The sequence below is a fragment of the Ambystoma mexicanum genome, chromosome 4p (assembly GCF_040938575.1).
Source record: "Ambystoma mexicanum isolate Mex_15411 chromosome 4p, UKY_AmexF1_1, whole genome shotgun sequence".
Taxonomy (NCBI): Eukaryota; Metazoa; Chordata; class Amphibia; order Caudata; family Ambystomatidae; genus Ambystoma; species Ambystoma mexicanum.
The window spans coordinates 240,114,564-240,134,447 of NC_090927.1; positions in this window are offsets into that span (position 1 = coordinate 240,114,564).

A 19,884-nucleotide genomic window follows, 5' to 3' on the forward strand; every position below is an offset into this window, starting at 1 on the left:
CTTTGCAAGCACGGTGAACTGCAAGGCTGTTCCATCAACTAGGCACTAGTCCAGCCTAAAGGTTGTTATGTTGCTTCTAGCCACTAGTACAGCGTAAGGGCATGTGGGCCCTTGGCGATCGTCCCATAATATGGTGATCGTGCTCCAGTTGTTGACACAAAGCTGCAGGTGTCTGCTGAAGAATCCATCCGCCGGTGTCTCAAACAGATGGCAGTGGCAGAATGGGATCAAATACCTGTTATGAAAACAAAAAAATGATAATTAGTCTCACTAGCCGAACTTCATTAATATTACTCATTTTATTTATTACGGCCGATCAGCAACTATTTGCTTGCAAGGATAGTTCAATGGAGTATGTTCGTCTCTAAAATCAATGCGAAAAGTAACAAGATAGATTGAGTCCAACACACATTGACAGTTAGTCTACATGCGTGAGGAATGATATGATATATGATATGGCATTTGTAACGCACCTATACTCAAGTGTTTCTAGGCGTGACGAGGCAGGTGGGGAACAAGGGCAGACAGACAACGATCCTACTAGGCCAGGTGTCTTTCTGATCGCGCATGGGGAAGGGCTGTACATGGTTAGTTGAATACAAATTAAATAATAGGACCAGCTGGTGGCAAGTGCAAGGTAAATGCCGGGAGAAGGGGCTGAAGGATACAGAGACAGTCCCGTAGTGCAGGTAGGCAGTGCAGGGAAAAGTGGCTGGGCCAAGGACCGAGATCGGTGAGACCAGTGGACCTGCATGCCCATGTGCTCACCACGAACAGTTTTACTTGCTTTTCCTAGCTCTTCATTCATTCATGTATTCATGCATCCATTCATTAAATCTTCATTCCGGTATAAAAGCGTGTAACGATTTACTTACATTGGAGGTCATTACAACCTTGGTGCTAAGTGCACCAACTTTACCACCATGGTGTAAACTACATTTACACCATGGTGGATGGCGGATTTACCACCCCATTCCAAGGTGAGTGGGGCGGTAAATCCCCATTTCCCATTTTCCCTTCCCCATTCCCATTTTTGCCCCATAGGGCATAATGGGAGTGGGGAAGGCGCTAATTACGCCGCAGTAAATTACGGCGACGTAATTAGCACCATGGCGGGTTAGCGCCATGGACTTTAACGCCTGCCAAAAGCAGTCGTTAAAGTGGGAATCTGGCGTTAAGGGTTAATGCCGTCGTTAATCCTTAACGCCGGGGTTGTAATGACCTCCATTATATTTGAAATTTCCATTGTGTCTCTTCGTAATGCAGTCTGTAAAACGGACCGTGCTCTTGACAACGATTTTTCGTATACTGACCTAAAATGAAACTCGGCCTAGTTTCTGAATTTTCTGCCTTATCGTCTCTTACGTTATTGCGCACTCCCTTCAAATGTAGTTCTTTCGGCATGGTCCCTGTCTCAAGGTCAAAAAACAATAGACCCTTATACTTCCAGTGCGACTTGTGGGCCTCATCTGGGTGCTGTCCTTCGCATTCTTTATTTGCAACATCACGTAGTATAGGCATCTGTGAGAACTTGAAGTTTAGAATCCGTCTATGTAGTGCGCCTCAATGTGCAAATGCGAACTGGCTTCTCTCCCAAATGCCACGGCCCGCTTGGCTGGCGCGTTCTAAGTGCCCCAATTTTGTCCCTGTTGTCTGCGAGCTTTGCAGCCCAAATTGAGACATTTAATTTTTGGCAGAAGGTCAGGGAAAGTATAAAGTACCACAGGAGTTGAGTTAAAAGTGAGATTTATTGTTTGTTTGTTTGTTTTATTATTTGCAATACGCAAGCCTCCCCTCCGTTAACAGTGCGCAGCATTTACATTTACATGAGATGAGACATGAGAAAAATATATACGTACACATATGTGAGGTGAATAGAGAGAATTCAAAGATGACACCCAGCTTGTTCGCCACCCATGATGGTGAAGGTAGGTGTTAGGTTTACAGGTACACTGTACAATAACATTTATTTACAAAAAGACAATCGTATTGCAATTATTTAAACCGCGATTTGTACTTCACAATCAGCTGTGCTTCGGGTAGGCATGGCACAGTCGCAATGTTCGGTGGCAATGGATCACTGTTCTGCACAGAAACGTCCAAAATTCCATACCTGTGCTTGTCTAACACAGCAACAATAAGGCCTTTCACAAAGTCGAACTGCATTTCATCATAGACTGGTTTGATCACCCATTGGTTACTTCGTTTTGAAAACACCTTAGTGTAGCGAGGCATCCTTACTTTACCCCTAGTCCTAGATTGTTCACGTCCGACATTGCTGTTATGGGCCAAGACCGCTAGTAGAGTGCGATGTTTCATGCCCCGAAAGCTAAAATGCAAGCGCTTTGGCCTGTACTTTAGGCACATATTGTGGAACACCTCCAAATCTCCTGTGTGACAGAATTCTGTCAGTCCTCTCAAATCTCTTGATAGAGTTTTGTCAAAAACAATCTTCTCAATGGCTTTGTGTGTCGGTGAAGATGGAATCAACGACTTCTTCTTCCGTGCCTCCTCTGGGGACAAAGGGCCATGTTCACATTGGTGGAAATGTTAATTTGCTGTCCAGCGGTGAACGTTGGTACAGTGGTGCATCAGTGACTGCAATTTTTCAAGTAGTATTTCCACTGACCCCTCATAAGTTTTTGAGCTCCACCAAAGATGGTTGGTGATAGAATGTGACCACTGCAAAATACTTTCAAAACCTTTTTTTTTCCCCTGCAGCCGAGATTTTCTTATTGATTGATTTAGCAAGATGCCATACGTCAAATTGATGTTTAATATGTGGGAACTGCTCTCTCATTGTCTTGGCAATTGAAACGTGTCTATCCGTGGCTATGAGGTCGATGTGCATTCCCCTCGATTGTAGATATTCCACTGATTTTATAAAACCTAGTTTCTCCATCGCCACTGAGGATGGTACATTGTGTTACCTGCACGACCACCAAACTCACACTTTTCTTACTATCCATGTCCTGAAAGTGGTAGGTGCAGTACTTGGCAGAAAATCCAGGGCTGTCGCACTGTCCATCGCCGGCTAGCCTGAATCGTTTGCCTTCGAATGTACTTGCTAGAGACAATTGTTCAATTTTCCAAGCATCACTAATGGCCGGAAACAGATAATCACGTTGGTATATGTAGTACAGCACTTTAGAAATGAAATGGAGTCCCACAAACTGAAAGAAAGCCTCTAACTTTCTAAAACTGGAGCCACTTAAAAGTGATGCAGCTGCACACAGTAGATTGCCTGCTGGCAGTTTCCCCAGCATCGGTTGTGCAGACCATGAGAACCTATGATTTAATCTACAGGCGGCATTTATTTTGACGTTACTGCCTTTTATTTGACGAGTCACATTAATCAATGGCTTCCCACATACTTTCCCTCTAATGGAATGCACACATTTCAGCATACTTATGATTTCCATCAAACAAATGTCGAATACAATGTATTTGCTCTCTTTCATTAAACTGTCATCCTGCGTCAACGTTGTTTTGGCCTTTGACGTTGTGGAGATTTCAACACATTGGAAAGTAATATCGCTGATATCAAGTTCTGATGCGTCTATGGATGCTGTGGCTGGTTCATTCTCTGTCATTTCAACATCTATTACTTCAACATTGATGGGAGAACACAACAATGTCGACAGGTTTTTTGGTGGCAAATTTTTGGCGGGTGTAGATTGTGTAAATTGATCTGCAACCACTTCAGAGCTATCTTCAATACATTCAATAACATCTTCTTGTGGTGGTGCGGTCGCACTGTAGCTATAGTCCAATGCAACTTTGCTGTAGTCTCCAAACACAGTTAATTCATGTTCTGGCCATTGGACATGAGCATCTCGAGCCTGAACACGCCTCGCCTCAATTAATAGTTCCTCCATAGTGTACACGGTCTGGCAAGCCATATCTCATTCGCTTCACTGTCTGTGTGTGTATAGTTCTGACACCCACGGGTAACTGGAGGAGAGATTGGAAAAGGGATGTTCAGTTTAAACACAAGATGGAGTGTAGTAGAATTGACTGGAAAAAAAACATAAAATAGTCCCCAGGACAAACATTTTTTTAAAGTTATGAACTGTTTGTAACTAACCTTTTTTTGTTTTTTTTCGTTGCAACTTTTTTGACTCGACCTTCAACATCTGCACGCTGCAGCTCCGATTCGTTTCCGCATGTCCTCCCTTCCTCTTACGCTGCAACAACTATATTTTCTGTATCCGCATAGACAGCACGGAATGAGGCTCCATCGTCTCCCTGAAACATAGTACTTTCATTACTATGTATCAAAATATTGTTAGCATAAAACACACGTGAGGACGAACACACAGGTACATCTCAATAGCCAAACACGATTTAAACATTGTGTGCAACAATCAAACGACAAGTATTCGACCAGTGATGATCTATTTCGATGGAACTGTCAGTATCCATACTTCTGGCTCTGCATGGACTGCCATGAATGGTTGTATTGGAGAGGAGGCATCCGCATCTCCCTGAAACACAGTACCTGCATTTGTATGCTTTTCAATATTGGAAACACAACACACACTTGGGGTCGACGGCACAGGTACATATAAAGAGATAACCACAAATGATGCATTGTCCAAAAGAATCAAGGAAAATCCAAATATGATCACATTTCATCGACTTATTTCAACGATTCCTTTACATCTGCATCATCTAAATGAGATGTTGTGATTGTGGTGGAAGCTCCGTCGTCTCCCTGAAACACAGTACTTGGATTAGTATGGTTTTCAATATTGGAAACATAACACACACTTGGGGTCGAACGCACAGGTACATATAAAGAGATAACCGCAAACGATGCCTTGTCCAAAAGAATCAAGGAAAATCTAAATATGATCACATTTCATCGACTTTTTTCAACGATTCCTTTACATCTGCATCATCTAAATGAGATGTTGTGATTCTGGTGGAAGCTTTGTCGTCTCCCTGAAACACAGCACTTACGTTAATAGGGAAGAAAGTATAGCAAATGGAATCACGTTATATGATCACGCATGATGGAGCTGTCATTATCCATACCTCGTTCTGCTGAAGAATATCTATGGATGTTGCAAATGTAGTGCGCACTTCCGAAAGCTGTTGCGCCGATTCGAATACTTGAATGTCAGGCTCTGCATCAAGTGCAGGGGTTGACGCTCCATCAACTGCCTGAAACATAGTACTTGCATTAGTGAGGATTACAATTGTGAAAACATAACACACACCTGGGGTCGACAGCACAGGTACATATCAACGGCTAACCACGAATGAAACATTGTGTAGAACAATCAAACGACAAGAATTCCAGCTCTGATGATGACGCTCGATGGAGCTGTCAGTATCCATACCTCCTGCTGTTGAAGAACATCTAGAAATGTTGTAGATGTGGCGGACGCTTCAGCATCTCCCTGAAAGACAGTACTGCATTAGTATGGATAACACTAATTAGAATTGAAAACAAACACCAGTGGACGATAACTAAGGTGTATATCAATTGGAAAGCAGTAACCAAACATTCGGTAAAGTAATTACACAATAGAATAAAACTATTACTTGACATACATAAAACAAGTATGTAGCGGATTAGCCTAGTAAGATTACCTGATACGCGCTAGAAGTGGTTGATAACTGCGACCACGTCAAGGATGTAGAATGTTCTTGCTTCAGATTGAAGGGATAGTCAAGAAGTTGTAAAGGTCAATTAATGATTGATAATGAAATGCCCATATTAAAAATAGCCATGTAAGCCGACAGAATACTTGAAAAATGCTCAATACAGCACAGTTCCCTGTCCCCATATATATATACATTGCGTTTGTGGGTTATGAAATCGAAAAAGAATATATTGATAAATGTCATTATTCAAAAAACTATACACTCATATCAATATCGAAATTATTACAAGGGATAGAACACCTACAATATCAATTAATCCATTCGGCTACCTACACACTACCGCAAGGCCTAAAGCTAAATCCGGACACTTGACTCACCGGTGGCGGAATGTGGACGAATAGAGTGGGAATAGCGTGGGAGGGGGCCGGCCCCTTCCTTTCTTTGAAGCTAAGCAGTGTCTGTCCCAGTTACTGCAGGGATGGGAGGCAGTCCACAGTCCTGGATGTTGTGTGTTTTCTTTTTGTAGAATAACCTGTTGTTATATGTATATTCAAGGAAACACTTTAGATGCAGGGATGTTAAGTTGAGAATGTAATGCAACGAAACCCCTGAAATTAAGCTTAAGCCACCTTAACCTCACCCCCCCCTGTTGTGCAGCCTATGACCACAATGAGGACATCCCTGATGGCATCAGTGATGACATCACTGGTGATATCACTAATTGCATCCTCTATGACTTCACTGATGGTATCACTGGTGGCATCACTGTTTACATTTTATAAAACACCACTTATTACATCTGTGATGACACCAAACATAATATGATTGATGGCTTAGCTAATAAAAGCTTTGATTAACTAAATTGCAATTTAGGCCATGGCCTTTGCTTTGCGAGGGCTGAGGACGCTGTGCATGGCCAAAGGCCATGGCTAGTGGCTGATTAATGCTGTAAAATAAACAATGGGCACGGGTGAAGGCCTTGGCCACTGGCCATAGCCAAATGCGATGGCTACTGCCTCTTAATGTGTTATAATATACAGGGTGATAGCCAAAGGGGCGTGGGCACTGGACATAGCCGAAGGCCATGGCTAGTGGCTTATTAGTTTAGTGAAATATACAGTGGGCACTGCCAAAGGCCGTGGCCACTGGCTATGGAAAATAGCCATGGATAGTGGTCCCTTAATGTGGTAAAATATACAGTGGGCATGGCTGAAGGCCATAGCTAGTGCCCCCTTAATGTTTTAAATATACAATGCTTGGCCGAAGGCTGTGACCACTGATCGTGGCTGAAGGCCATTGCTAGTCGCCCCTTACTGTCTTAAACTATACAGTGGGCACCCCCAAAGGCTGTGGGCACTGGGCATAGCCGGTTAATGTTGCAATGTAATCAGATACTCCATCATTGATGTCATAGATGATGTCATCAGTGATGTCACCAGTGATGTCATGGGGGATATCACCTGAGATGTCATCAGTATGATCATAGGCTGCACAACAGTGGGGGCAAAGTTAAGAAGGGTTTAACTGAATTTCAGGGGTTTTGATACATTAAGTTCTCACCTTAACGTCCCTGCAACTAAGTTTCCTCCTTGAATATTACAGGGCCTGCAGTAGCAGCACTGTAGTTAGGGTTAAGTTGATCAACCAATAGGAAGAGCACTTTTTGGGCAGCTTATAACTTCGCCCCCCAGACAAATCCTCACCTAACTTTGCAAAAACAGTAAATGGACCCGTCAGATTGATTCTGTGATGCTTGGTGCATTTTGTGCAGGGGGCGGAGTTATAGGTGATTCCCAAAATGTGTAGTTTATCCCCATAGATGCAATGGAAACAAAATAGCTGACTTCTACAGCCCAAAATGCTGGACGGATTTTCACCAAATTTGCGGCAGGAGTGGCGGCTTGATACCGAAAGAGTGCTCTTGTAAATTTGGTGTAAATCCGTCCTTTCATTTTTTTTAAAAAGGATAAAAAGTAGGTCACACCAAACTTGTGTTATCTGGGTTCAGTCCGCAGATTCACTTCCCTGTTCGGTTGGTGGACGGGCCTCCAATTGACCCAATTTTCGCAGCCAATGGACGTCTGTTGATTGGTTAAAAAAAAAGTGAGGTGCGTCAGATTTTTTAAAACGCCCACCATGTTAGTTTTGAATACAACCATCGATGTCTGCGAACATCGCGGTAGAAAGATATTAAAAAAACACAATATTGCAATTGTCAAACTAATGAAACAATCTCTGGGGAGGTGATGGGTGGTGAGGATCGGATGGGATATGGCCTTAAAATGCACAAAAATCAAGTGTCTTTTCAACTCTGACATCCATGAACAGTTTTGATATCCGGAGCAGTCCTGTGATGTTTGTGAATATCTGAATTGTTCTGGGACATCCATGCCTATTTCTGCATAACCTGGTTGGTGAAAAGCAGTTATTGGATGGCTTATAACTTTGGTACTACTCAATGAAACTGCATGACATTTTGGAATATCACTCTAGACCTGACTCTGAATGGTTCTGCACAGGTTGTATGCTAGAAGTACCCAGTCATCAGAATAGGCTAGTATGTGGGTTTTAGTATTACCAAAATGTGTGTTGTTGGTAGGATTTGACGAATGGTAGTGTGTAAGGAATTCATAAACGGATTAAATTAAAGTGGTGCCAAAAATCAATCCTGATGGACAGCACGTGTAACAGAAAAGGATTTAGTCAGCCTATCCTGGCCATGATAACAAATTGAGGCCTAATAATTCTGATGGAGGCCAATCAGAATGGAAAAGATATTTAACGGTATCCCTATCTCATAGAGGCAAGACCATAGTCAATTACGGTCTGCTGATTCAAAGGTCATAGCCATAGCCCAGTCCATGACAGCTATGTACAATGCTTCCTGTTTAACAGGCAATCATTTTGATTTTTCAACAATTAAGTAAAGTTTCAAACCCTGGTGGCAAGTGCCTAGACCTTCAGAGAAACCGAGTTGGCCTTGGGATAAGTTGTTCAAACTGTTTGCCCATTTGATAATTTCACCCAAAAAGCATTACTGAATAGTTTTCAGGAGGAGTCTAACAGTGTAAAGGGTTGATGGCAAGAGGGGGCACCCCTATGCCCTTTTTTTAAAGGTTGGCTAGAATTCAATAAAAGTTTTCTGTGATAAAAAGGAATTAAACATTTTAAATAAAAAAGGCAGCAGCCCAAAACTCAGTTTTGGTCTTAAACAAAATAGAGTGGACTAGATCCTGCCCAGATCTTTCTTATCTGATGATTTCGAGCAGTGTTGGTTCAATAAAGTTGATGGTAGCAGGAATGTTTCTGCTTAGGACACTTAGAGTTACATTCTTGTAATGACTTTCTTGATGCTAGTGAGTTATGTATAATTTACAGAAGTGATGCCTCCTGCCATCCTCAGTAATAGATACTCTCATAAATGGGCTCCCAGATGAGTGCCCAGAACCGTTTATAGTTAGGAGGGGAGGCAACTTCAATGAATTTCACCCAGGCATTTCTAAAATTGGGTTCTTAGCTTCCTTACCCCAAATAATCAAATAATTTCACAATGTTGAGGTTATTATTATTCTCTATAAATATTCTTTTCTGGAATTTGGAAGAATACATTTGTATAAACTTAGATTTGTCAGAGTTTATTTGGAGTTACATGTATGTTCCTTGCCTTAATAACTGGAACATCATTAGTGGCTCTAATAGGGCTTTCTTGCCAGACCACAGATATAAAATCTCGGCAACCAATGTTACAAATTGGATTCTGCTATGCAGGATTATAAGGATGAGTACAGGTAAAAATGCCCACTCAGCCCTCACACTTCTAAAACCCAATAGCCAACACAATCATAAAGGTAAAACAGGCACAGTTAAGTTTGCCTTTTGTGGCAATGTGGGCCGAGGGAAGGCTATTCTGTTAAGAGGGGTGTGACTCTGACCCAGTAGGGACCAAAACAACACAATAACACAGTTCAAAATAAAGGCAATGTCCAATAAAGATTCTATACAAATATAAATATATACTTTAATTAAACCAACTAAATACCATAGAACTATCTAGAAAGCCCTGTACAAAAATCCACCCCTGTGGAAATACAGAGATGATGTGACAGACTGAAGAAAGTAGCACTCTGAGTTTGAGTACTGGGGTGACAGGCAAATTACCAACCACAAGAAGGATGCATCTTTGGGTGAAAGAAGTTTCAATAGTGTTCTAACCAGTGCCTAGGGCCCAAGTGGAGCAACCGCACTGTTGGTTGTGAACAGTACCTTGTTTCAGTTGTTTGTTGGGTTGACGTGTCAAGCCCAGTTTTGAATTTTGATGCGAGCGATTGAGCTCAGTTTTAATATGGTGGATCGTGTGGGCCGAAGCAGCAAGTGGGCATCGAGCAGTGCCAAATGCAATCTCTGTGATTGAAGGTGCAATTCCAGAGATGCAGGTCAGAGAATTCACCAGGCTCTCTTCGAGGTTGGGCCAGGCAGAGTAGGGTGGTAGCTGCTGGGAAGGGTCAATGAGTGACAATCCAGAGGTTTGAGACAATGAGCGACGGTCGTCGAATTTCTGATCTGGATGCAAGATGTACATGTTGGCGAACAGACCATTCTATGGCTAGTCTAGACCACAATGTGGTTATAACCTCTGGGAAAGGTCGTTGTGACCTTCTAGTGGTTCAGAACCCAGCGTCAAGCAGTTGAATCGATTCTGGCAGGCTCAGCAAAGGCACAATGCAATATTGAGCTGGTTCAAAATGTAGGCAATAAAGTTCGAATGAGTGGATGAGTACAAAAGACAGTGCTGGTGTATTCCCTCAGGTTCTATAGGTGGTGAATGCAGTGCAAACGTTTCTTTGCAGCAGAACAGGGAGCGTCATCATGTTCTTGCTGTATGCCCCACTCATGGGGACTCACCGACAGGATGGTTCCATTCAGGGTCTGCTCTCCCAGCTTTAAGACATTCTGATGCAGACTGACAGGTTCTGTTCACAGAAAAAGTCATGCCCAGTCTGCCCTGGTAGTGGGCAGGGTTCAGAGCTCTCCACTGACTTGGATGGCTCATTCTGCACCTTCAGCTGAACTATTTGGAAAGCTCAACTCTCCCAAAAGAGGTCAAGTGACTCCTTCTCAGTTGTTGTTCCATAGTGAATTGAAGAAAAGGTAGGAAACCCCTTCTATTAAAGGTAAATGTCCTCAGGTGATTCGACTAAAGGTAGCCTGCCTAACTGGTCCAATCTCTACTCTTGAAAAAAGTGTACTTTGCACGTCTGACATAATACCCAATGTGCTTTGCTTCAGTGGAAGTGGAGGGGACAGGAAGGCGAGAGAGAGGCAGGGGGAAATACAATGTGGAAGTCTCCTTCCATCAACAGAACCCTCCTGGTTACACCAAACCCGTCTGTTCCCTTCCCACTAAGAACAAAGGCCTTTAGCGATGCAGCACCCTTGTATGAGGCTACTCCTTTTGAATGTGTGTGCTCTTTTGATGCATGGGTCCAGTACGGCTGCCTGTTGTGGGGCTGTCTCTAGTGAGCGGTGTTACCTTCCCTCACAAAGAGATCAAAGAAGAGGCATGGCCATTTAAGTACCTGTCCTGCCATTTGACTGTCTCAAGCCATCTTGCCAGAATAGAAATCACCTTCCACAGCAGAGTTGACTCACAAGGACTGATACATGTGTGATTTCAATTTGGATGTGTTATCCATGATCATAAGTAGCACAATGCACTATGCCTAAACTCAGGCACAGCTTTATTTTAGAGTTAATCCTGCAACCATCCTAGGCTGATCCTCTTAGTTTTGGTATGGGGGAGATATCTTAAATGCCAACCCTGCACTGTAGAGATGTGGCTGTCCCTGTGACTTTCAACTGGATATAAGTGGCGCTTGAACCTACTCTGTGCCACTGGCAGAGCACGTGCTGCAGATCAGGCTACTAGTGCAGGAGAGCAAAAGCACACGGTACCTTTGGCATAGAGCCTACAGAAGGGGAATCTGATCAGCAGATGACTCTTTTGGAGCTGGAATTACCCACACCATGTTATCTCTTGATAAAAATCAAAGAAGCCAGGGCTCTGCACCTTTGCCAGATAGCAATTCCTCACAACACCCCCCGTCTCCCAACAGTGGAGACAGGGAAATAATAGGTGTGCTCCCGTTTGTAGCAAATCTTACCCAGGATTGCCTATCTGAATATAGCAACATTATACTTTTGAGTAAACCAAAGTGTCTACCCATTTCATTTAAGATCTGTCGCAGTTTATCCCAGTTCACCAAGTCCAAGGCAGTACGAAGGTCCATAAAGGCTACACAAATATGTTCTCCTCTAATTATTCTGAGGCATAGGTCGGCTGCAACTCTGTTCCTATGAAAGCCCAATAGACAGTGGGGTAATATATTATTGTCTTCAACAAATTCTAGTAGCCTTTTATGTATCAATGTCCAATACGTCTTCTAATGGGAATCCAAAAGTGGAATTGCCTTTAAGAATCTGGGTTTGATTAATTACCTTTCCACCCTCCAAAAAGCTGGCTCCTCACCTGCAGTTGTCACACTATGAATAAGAGAATGAAATTCATCAATTTTGTGCCTGCTAACTCATCCAGGTGAAGCTCTGGATCCGACAACTTTTGCAATGTTTATGCCTTAATTGCATCCTAATGAAGGGTGAACGTCATGGTAAGGGCACGATAAGTGTCATTCCTATTTCCGTAGCCTGCCTCCACTATTTAAAACAATTAGTGTGAGCCCCTTACCCACCTTGTGCAGCAATCAAGCAGTGTAAATGCTGCTATTCCCATAGGCCAGTACCAATAAGGCTCAAGCGATCAACGAGCACAAGACCTCTTGGTTGCCAGTAAGGGTGGCCTCATGCAGGGCTTTCCATTGGGCCTTTTGGAAAACAACCTTCTTCTGTCTCATGACATCTCTAAAATAGTTCCTTAACACCCTAAAAAGTTCCCTTTCCCTATGTTTAGCCTTGAACAGCTCCAAGAGTACTAATTTAAATGTCCTTGATCTCCCATCGAACCAACTCTCTAATGACTGAGAAGATAATCAGCTGCTTGGGTTGAACACATGCAGGCAAGCATCATCTGAAATCACCATATGGGCATCATATGTTTCATTACTGAACCTGCTCCCATACTTTGGACTGAAATAGTCTGTGTTGTTGAGTCAATGGCCCTCGTTACGACCTTGGCGGAGGACCATGGTGCAATTAGCACCATGGTCCATGGCACTAAGGGTGCAATTCCGCCATGGTGGTTGGCGGATTTACCGCCCCATTCCGACCTTGGCGGGGCGGTAAGTCCCCAATTCCCATTTTGCCCTTCCCCATTCCCATTCTTGCCCCATAGGGCATAATGGGAGTGGGGAAGGCGTTAATTACGCCAGCGTAAATTACGGTGGCGTAATTAACATCAAGGTCCCTTAGCGCCATGGATTTTAACGCCTGCAAAAAGCAGGCGTTAAACTCACCATGGCGCTAAGGGACCTCGTACTCAGGCGGTAAGGGTCGGCGATGTTTACGCTGGCGTAAACCCCTTACCGCCTGGGTCGTAATGAGGGCCAATATGTTTTGCGTATGAAAATTCTGTGTGTCAATAACTACCACCTTCACTAGTGCAGAAGCTCCAGTGAAATCTGGAATGATCAGAGGTATTGATTTAAATAAAATCTGAACTCTGTAATTAACCGTGTCAACACCCTACAGACAGGAATCCCAGAGGCCACCTGAAAGTTATCCAGCATGCTGCAGCCTACCTCAGCACAGGACTAAGAAACGTAGGCCATATCACCCCATCCTAAAGATGCTGCATTGGCTACCCCTTATGCATGCGTCCTGTTGAAGACAGCCTGCATTACCTACAAAACAGTTACAACCAAATACTACTTTACCTGGCTGAAACATTGACCATCTCTAGAAGTCAGCACTCCAGTAGAAGCCACAACATGTCAGGATGGATCGACAGTCTGCAAGGGGGATACACCAGGAAACATACTTTTTCCTGGTATGCACATTGTCTCTTGAACAAGTTGCCTATGCAGATTAGACTTGCCTTCTCTGTCTTACACTTCAGGAAACACCCGAAGACCCTATTCTTCTAAGAATATCTTGCCAATTGCTGATTGCTGCACTCAACCGTATTTCTCCCTGTCCAGAGCTCCACCCACTGACCTGATTCGACTGACCATCGACACTCCGGTGTTACCCCAAACTCTACTTTAAACCCCCTCGGTGGGTATCCTACAGACCATGCTCTGTTGCTTCCAAACTATATTTGTACTTCATAAATCTATTACATAAATGAATGCTTAAAAACATGCAGATATTGCTGTACAATCAAATTCACTTGCGCTCGTACATCTAGGCTCTGCATACATTTCACTTTTGTAACCATGGTATGTATAGGTCTCCATGCTGCTGAAACCCACTACATCTACGTACGATTTCCCAGGAGAATAATTGCTTTGCTGTATGATTCCCATGGCACTGTCACCTCACTATGACCTAGACGTACATAGTGAGAGGATGTATGCATACGGCACCTGGAGACACAGCATCCGCACTATTGAACTACTCTTGAGTTTACCCCAAGAAGAAATGTCATGCCTTCGAAGAAATATATTAAGAAATCTGTCTGAATTGAAGAAGTGAGCAAAGAAATAAAATATCTGTGGAATTGACCCCGAATTAAGAAGTATTACAGAAATAAGAAATGCTCCTGATGAGTGTAATGTAGTTATTTATTTGCAGAAACTTCTCAACCGCCATGTTAGGGACACCCTGTATTTGTTTGGGCGGCACTTCAATTTTTCTACAGTTCCATTGCATGCACTCAGTTGAGGTTAGATTAAAAATTAAATGAGAGTCCTTTCTAAATGCACATTACAATAATAATTCTTTCAGGTTGAGACAACCTTTACCAACTGATATTTTTAAAGCAATATATAATGTTTAGAATTCCTAATGTAGTTGAGTGCTTAGAATCTCTTCTATCATTGTTAGACAGAGGGCGCATATGCACACTCTAGGGCCAGTCTTCCTTTATTTCGGTTAAGCTTAGTGCTTCTAAAATGGAAAGATAGTGATAGATGCACTGGCAGCAGCAAAACAATAAATCCTTTTCATGCGATACCTTCTTTTATCGAGATTCAGGAAGAGTCAATGTCTCGACTGAGCCCCTCCTTTGTGTCTTATTATCCACGCACTATCCATTTAATGTTGTCTTGGCATGAATTTGCAAATACAATGCTAAATATTTTAAACTTTCTCCTTTAAGACCTGGGAATGTAGTTCATGTAGACAATTAACATAATAATACAAGACACGTGATAGATTCTCCAGAGCATGGCACACAAGTAAGGGTCTTAAATGTGCAGAAATTAGTTCATAGAGGGACATTGAGAAAGATGATGAAACACATTTGAACTATAAGTGATTTCAATCTGGCACACACCTAAGTCAATGCCTAGCGTGTAACGCACAACTGAAATCCTTATTTATTGTTGTCTAAAAGTTCTTTTATTCTAAAAGATGTACCACTCATATCACGCCCCTCTCCTGGAACGCCCCCCCCCCCTGCCCCGGTCACACTGAACCAGGTATCAGGCTGGTTTGCAAAGTTAAAATATTTATTTATGTATTCACAATTCAATCACACTATGTTTTAATGAGTACACAATGATCACCAATGGGGTGATGTAACACTAAATAATCTCTTTAATACACCAGGAGTAATAGTGAGCAAAACAATTCAGCACAGGAATAATAATTTTGTGTGTGTCCAGACCAAACAGCAGTGTGGTTACTAGTTCCCCCTGCACACCCCTCAACTCCCCAATAGGCAATGTAAAGAGATAGGAGGAGAGAGCTTGTATTCAGGAATGGCAGAATTCAAACACGATATCAATGCCAATGTCTCCCCTGCAACACCAGAGAGAAACAGAATTGATTGGTAAGCGGTCAGAATGGTTTTAAAGTTATCTTGAGAATGGATTGGGCAAAAACACTAAATATGGTTTCAATTGGTGACATTGTATAAATTCCTATGGGAGCTGCTTTGGATAGTTACACACAAAAAGTAGCAATGATTTGATACTAAGAAAAAATGAGAAATCTTAGAATTTAGGTTGGAAGCAATCAAAAACTGTTTTTCCCTAAAACGAAATTTGCAGCAAACATTTCAGTGCGCGGTAATGGCGATTACAGGAGAACTATATGGATGTGGAATGCAAATTAAAGCTATGGATGTTAGCTACATGCAGAAGTTGAAATTTTGTTTCTAGCACAAGAACTGAGGAAGTTATGGACGTTTTAGTGGAGGTCATTTTTCGAGTTAGGTGCAACAATGGGAAAAACGGGAATGCGCTTTTAAAATGACAAAAGGGATTTCTAACATGAGAGGATGACTATGAATCAAATGAATCCCCACAAGAACCAGCCACTTGATCAGGGTGACTGCCTGCCCAGGAATCAGCTTCTTCAGAGGAGAAATGATCAGCGGAAGGATAGTTTCAGCAACACTAGCAAAGGAGGAAGATACGAGGGATAGGATAGAGAGTTCAGGCAATTCAAAAATATTTTAACAATATCGGTTCTGAGGACAAGATTGGATGGATTTAAGATAGGGATTAACTAAGCAAGGTACATAGGCTAGTGACACAGTTCTATCTATAGATACTCACTAGATATGTTTCAAACTGAATCGTCAGGATTCTGGTCAGGGATTCTGGTCAGGACAGACTGCTGGGCACATCAGATTTGGGCAGCGTCAAGGCGATCTGGACACCGCACGGCAAAACTGGACATGATCTTTTAGTTCTGATGATAATTCTTTTAGCAGGCAAGCAGTACAGCACAGCCCGGCTGTATGTTTGATGTTCCCCTTAGGTTTCTGGGGTTGGTTCTGGAAATTTAAGGCGTAGCTGAAAATGGTTCAGCTAATGGAATGGCCTTTCTGCTTTGCCAAGTTTCTGGAGTCTGGAGCAAGTAAGATGTATAATTCTGCTGCAGGGTGCTTCGCCAGCATCGGGATAGTGGGTGAATCTTTGTGTCCTCTGAGTGCTAAGCTGTCTCTATTTATGCTTATGATAAAGGGGTGTGTGTGCTGGTTTATCCTAAGCCTGCCCCTTGGACAGGGATTGGTCAAGGTCTCCTCTCAGCCTTGATAGGAGGAGAAAAACAGGGTGTCACCTTAATGGTGTGGGCCTAGAGTCCACCCGTAGCCTCTTGAACACAAAATCTACTTTTGGTACAATGCATATTTCCACAGGTGCGACCTCTATAACAATCATATATACAGATTGCATATTTTGAGTAGCAGATACTCCTCAAAACCCTGTCGCTGTAGGATCTTGTGTCTGCTTTCCACCAAATTTCACCCTTTTTATCAGGAACACAATGTCCAGTTTCTCAGCAAATTTGTACAACTGTGCGCATATACTATGGGCATAAGTGTATCAAGTTTCAAACTTCTATCATGAATACATTTTGTGTAATATCACATTTTCCGCCATTTCTTCCCAGAACATGCCACAGAGTTCTGGCACCTTTTCCCCCGTGCATCCAGAAATTACATTAACAATGCTGTTATTTCTACATTTTTCACAATTTTACATAGTAAGTTATATGTATTTAAACAAAATGTTCTTTGTGAATGTTCAGCCACAGATGGCTGTTTGTCTCCGCCTCCTTCTGTCTCCCTGCAGTTCAAGAAAAGTCTCCTCCCTGTTGTTCCTAGTAGAGGACATTTTACGACCCTTCACACTTAGCCTTTCCTTTCACTGGAGGAAGTCCATTGTCTTCCTCCCCACTGCAGCCCCTATTTTTCCCCCAACCTCTAATTATCACTTAGGTGTGATTTCCTGGTGGAGAGAGCTGGAAGGAGCGCTGTTATTCCAGTTTGGGTGGCTTTTAGCCAGGCTTAAATGTAATGTTAATTCTGTTGCATTTTTCCTTGGCTTAAAAACAAACTTGTGATTTCAAACTAGCAGCTAGAACACTTATTTCAGATTCTAAACCATGGATTAACAATTACAACATAGGTTACTCTCAGGAACAGGCCAAATAGATTTCAAACATTTGACTTCAGTGTATACAGGTTTTAAAGTTCATCATGCAGGCTTCTGACAGCTGTCATTCAGGCGGCTGAGGGTACTGCGCCCAGATTTTGACAGATTTCACAGGCAGGCAATTTTTGCTGTGGATATTTCTTTGATACTTTCAGCTTTTCAGGACATTGTATGTTCATAATGATTTCTTGAAATTCTGCAGTTTCAGCAACAAAGAAAAACATTTAAAGCAAGATTTTTGGATTTCCTTTAGCAGAGCACTGCTTTTTCCTCTGTACTCCGTTTGCACTTGTTGTGGAGCCCAGTGACATGATTCAGTAGTGAGATCTCTGTTCCACCACTGACAACGTGCATGGTAGATTGGGCAGCCATCTTTTTGTGCTTTGCAGAGCGCCATTTTCAGAGGTTTTGGCATGCACAAGGGTTTTGCAGCCATTTTGATGTTTCTGGCACAATCAGAACACAGTGATGCAGCAAGGTAGAGAAAAAGTGGGGCAAGACATCCCACAGAACGATACAAGGATTTGGACTTCTTTAAAAACAAGAAGAATGTATTCCTTTGAATACTAGTTCAGAAAGAAGAACCTTCTGCTTGATTTCACCCTGAAAGCTGATGGATATTCTTCAACAAACTTTACGGTGGTCAGAGGGAAGACAAAGACAGCTATCTTACTTGGCGAGGTAACATTGAGATCACGCAAGTGCACGGGAGGGGAGAGAGGGTAAGTGTGGGGGGCGGAAGGGGCAGTGCAATACATAGGATCAACAGAAAACAACAAATATAATAAATAAAACTATAGGTAAAAGTCTGGCCAGCTAGTAAGTGCAGACATCAAGTGTCAAAAGCTGGTAGGCACTGTGGGGATATAGAAACAGCTCCCAAGTGCAGGGGTTGCCGGGGAGGCAGTGCAGGTGTGCAGCTGGCAGGGGAGGGGCCCTGGGCCCGAGATCAAATGTTAGCCAGGTGACCAGTGCAGTTTCAGTCAGGAGTTCAGCAGGGGAGAGGAAGAGGGAAAGAAGAAGCAAAGAGGAAGGCCTTGAGGTGATTCTGGAACCTGAGATGGTTCTCCTCAAGTTTCAGGGAGGCAGGGAGGCTGTTCCAGAGGAAGGCCCCGTCCAAAGAAAGAGATCAACCACCAACACGTTGCTTAATCGACTGACCCTGGGGGGTTTGGAGGCGGATGAGCGAAGAGCTTGAGAAGGAAGATATTTAGGAAGAGATAGTTGGAGGTATTGAGGCCATATGCCCCAGAAGGCCTTGTGGACAATGCACAGGGTTTTGAACTTAATCCTCACAGCCACTATGCGCCATTGCAGAGATTTCAGCCCTGTTCTGGATGAGTTGCTGAAGGCGTACAGTAGAAGCAGGCAGATTTATAAAGAGGCTGTTGCAGCAGCCCCACCTAGAGAGAACCCGAGCTCTGGAGACAGTGAGCTTCTCGGGAAGGAGAGTAAAATAAGAAAGAACACATCTGAGGAGGTGCAGCTGGTAGTTTGATTTCTTAGAGATGCCAGAGATGTGGGGAGAGAAGGAGAGAGTGGAGTCGAAGATGACCCTGAGGGTGTTAGCCTCACAGGTGGGAGAAGGAAGAGGGCCAAGAGAGGCTGGCCAGAGAGTGACAAGAAAGGAGGGAGCAGGTGTGCTGATGAGGAGAATCTCATTCTTACTGGAATTTAGGCAGAGATCGTTAGCGGCACACCACAACTGGATCGACAGGGGAAGGACAGGAAGCTTCCAGGTGGATGTTAAAGTCTCCAAGAAGGAGGAGTTGAGTGGTTGAGACGAGGAGGGAAGAGAAGAGGTCCACCCACCCAGAGAGGAAGGAGGAGATCTGACTAAGTGGTCAATAGATGGTAACCACAGTAAGGGAATGGCTAGGAGAGAGAGAGCCTGAAGACAAGGCATTCAAAAGAGGGTAGACCTGCTTAGGAATAACAGAGGCAGAAATCCACTCCGGGAAGATCAGGGCTGCACCCCCTCTGGAACAATTGGACCTGGGCGCAGAGAGGATCTTGTAGACGTCAGGGAGGAGAGTGTCAAGACTTGTGACAAAGCTGTCGGTGAACCATGTCTCAGTGAGGCCGAGGACATTGAGGTCAAATTCTTCAAGGAGGCGGCAGATGTAAGAGGAGTGTTTGACAGCTGAGCAAGAGTTTGGAGTGGCAATATGGAGAAGGTGGCCGTCTTTGAAAGATTTCTGGGGAG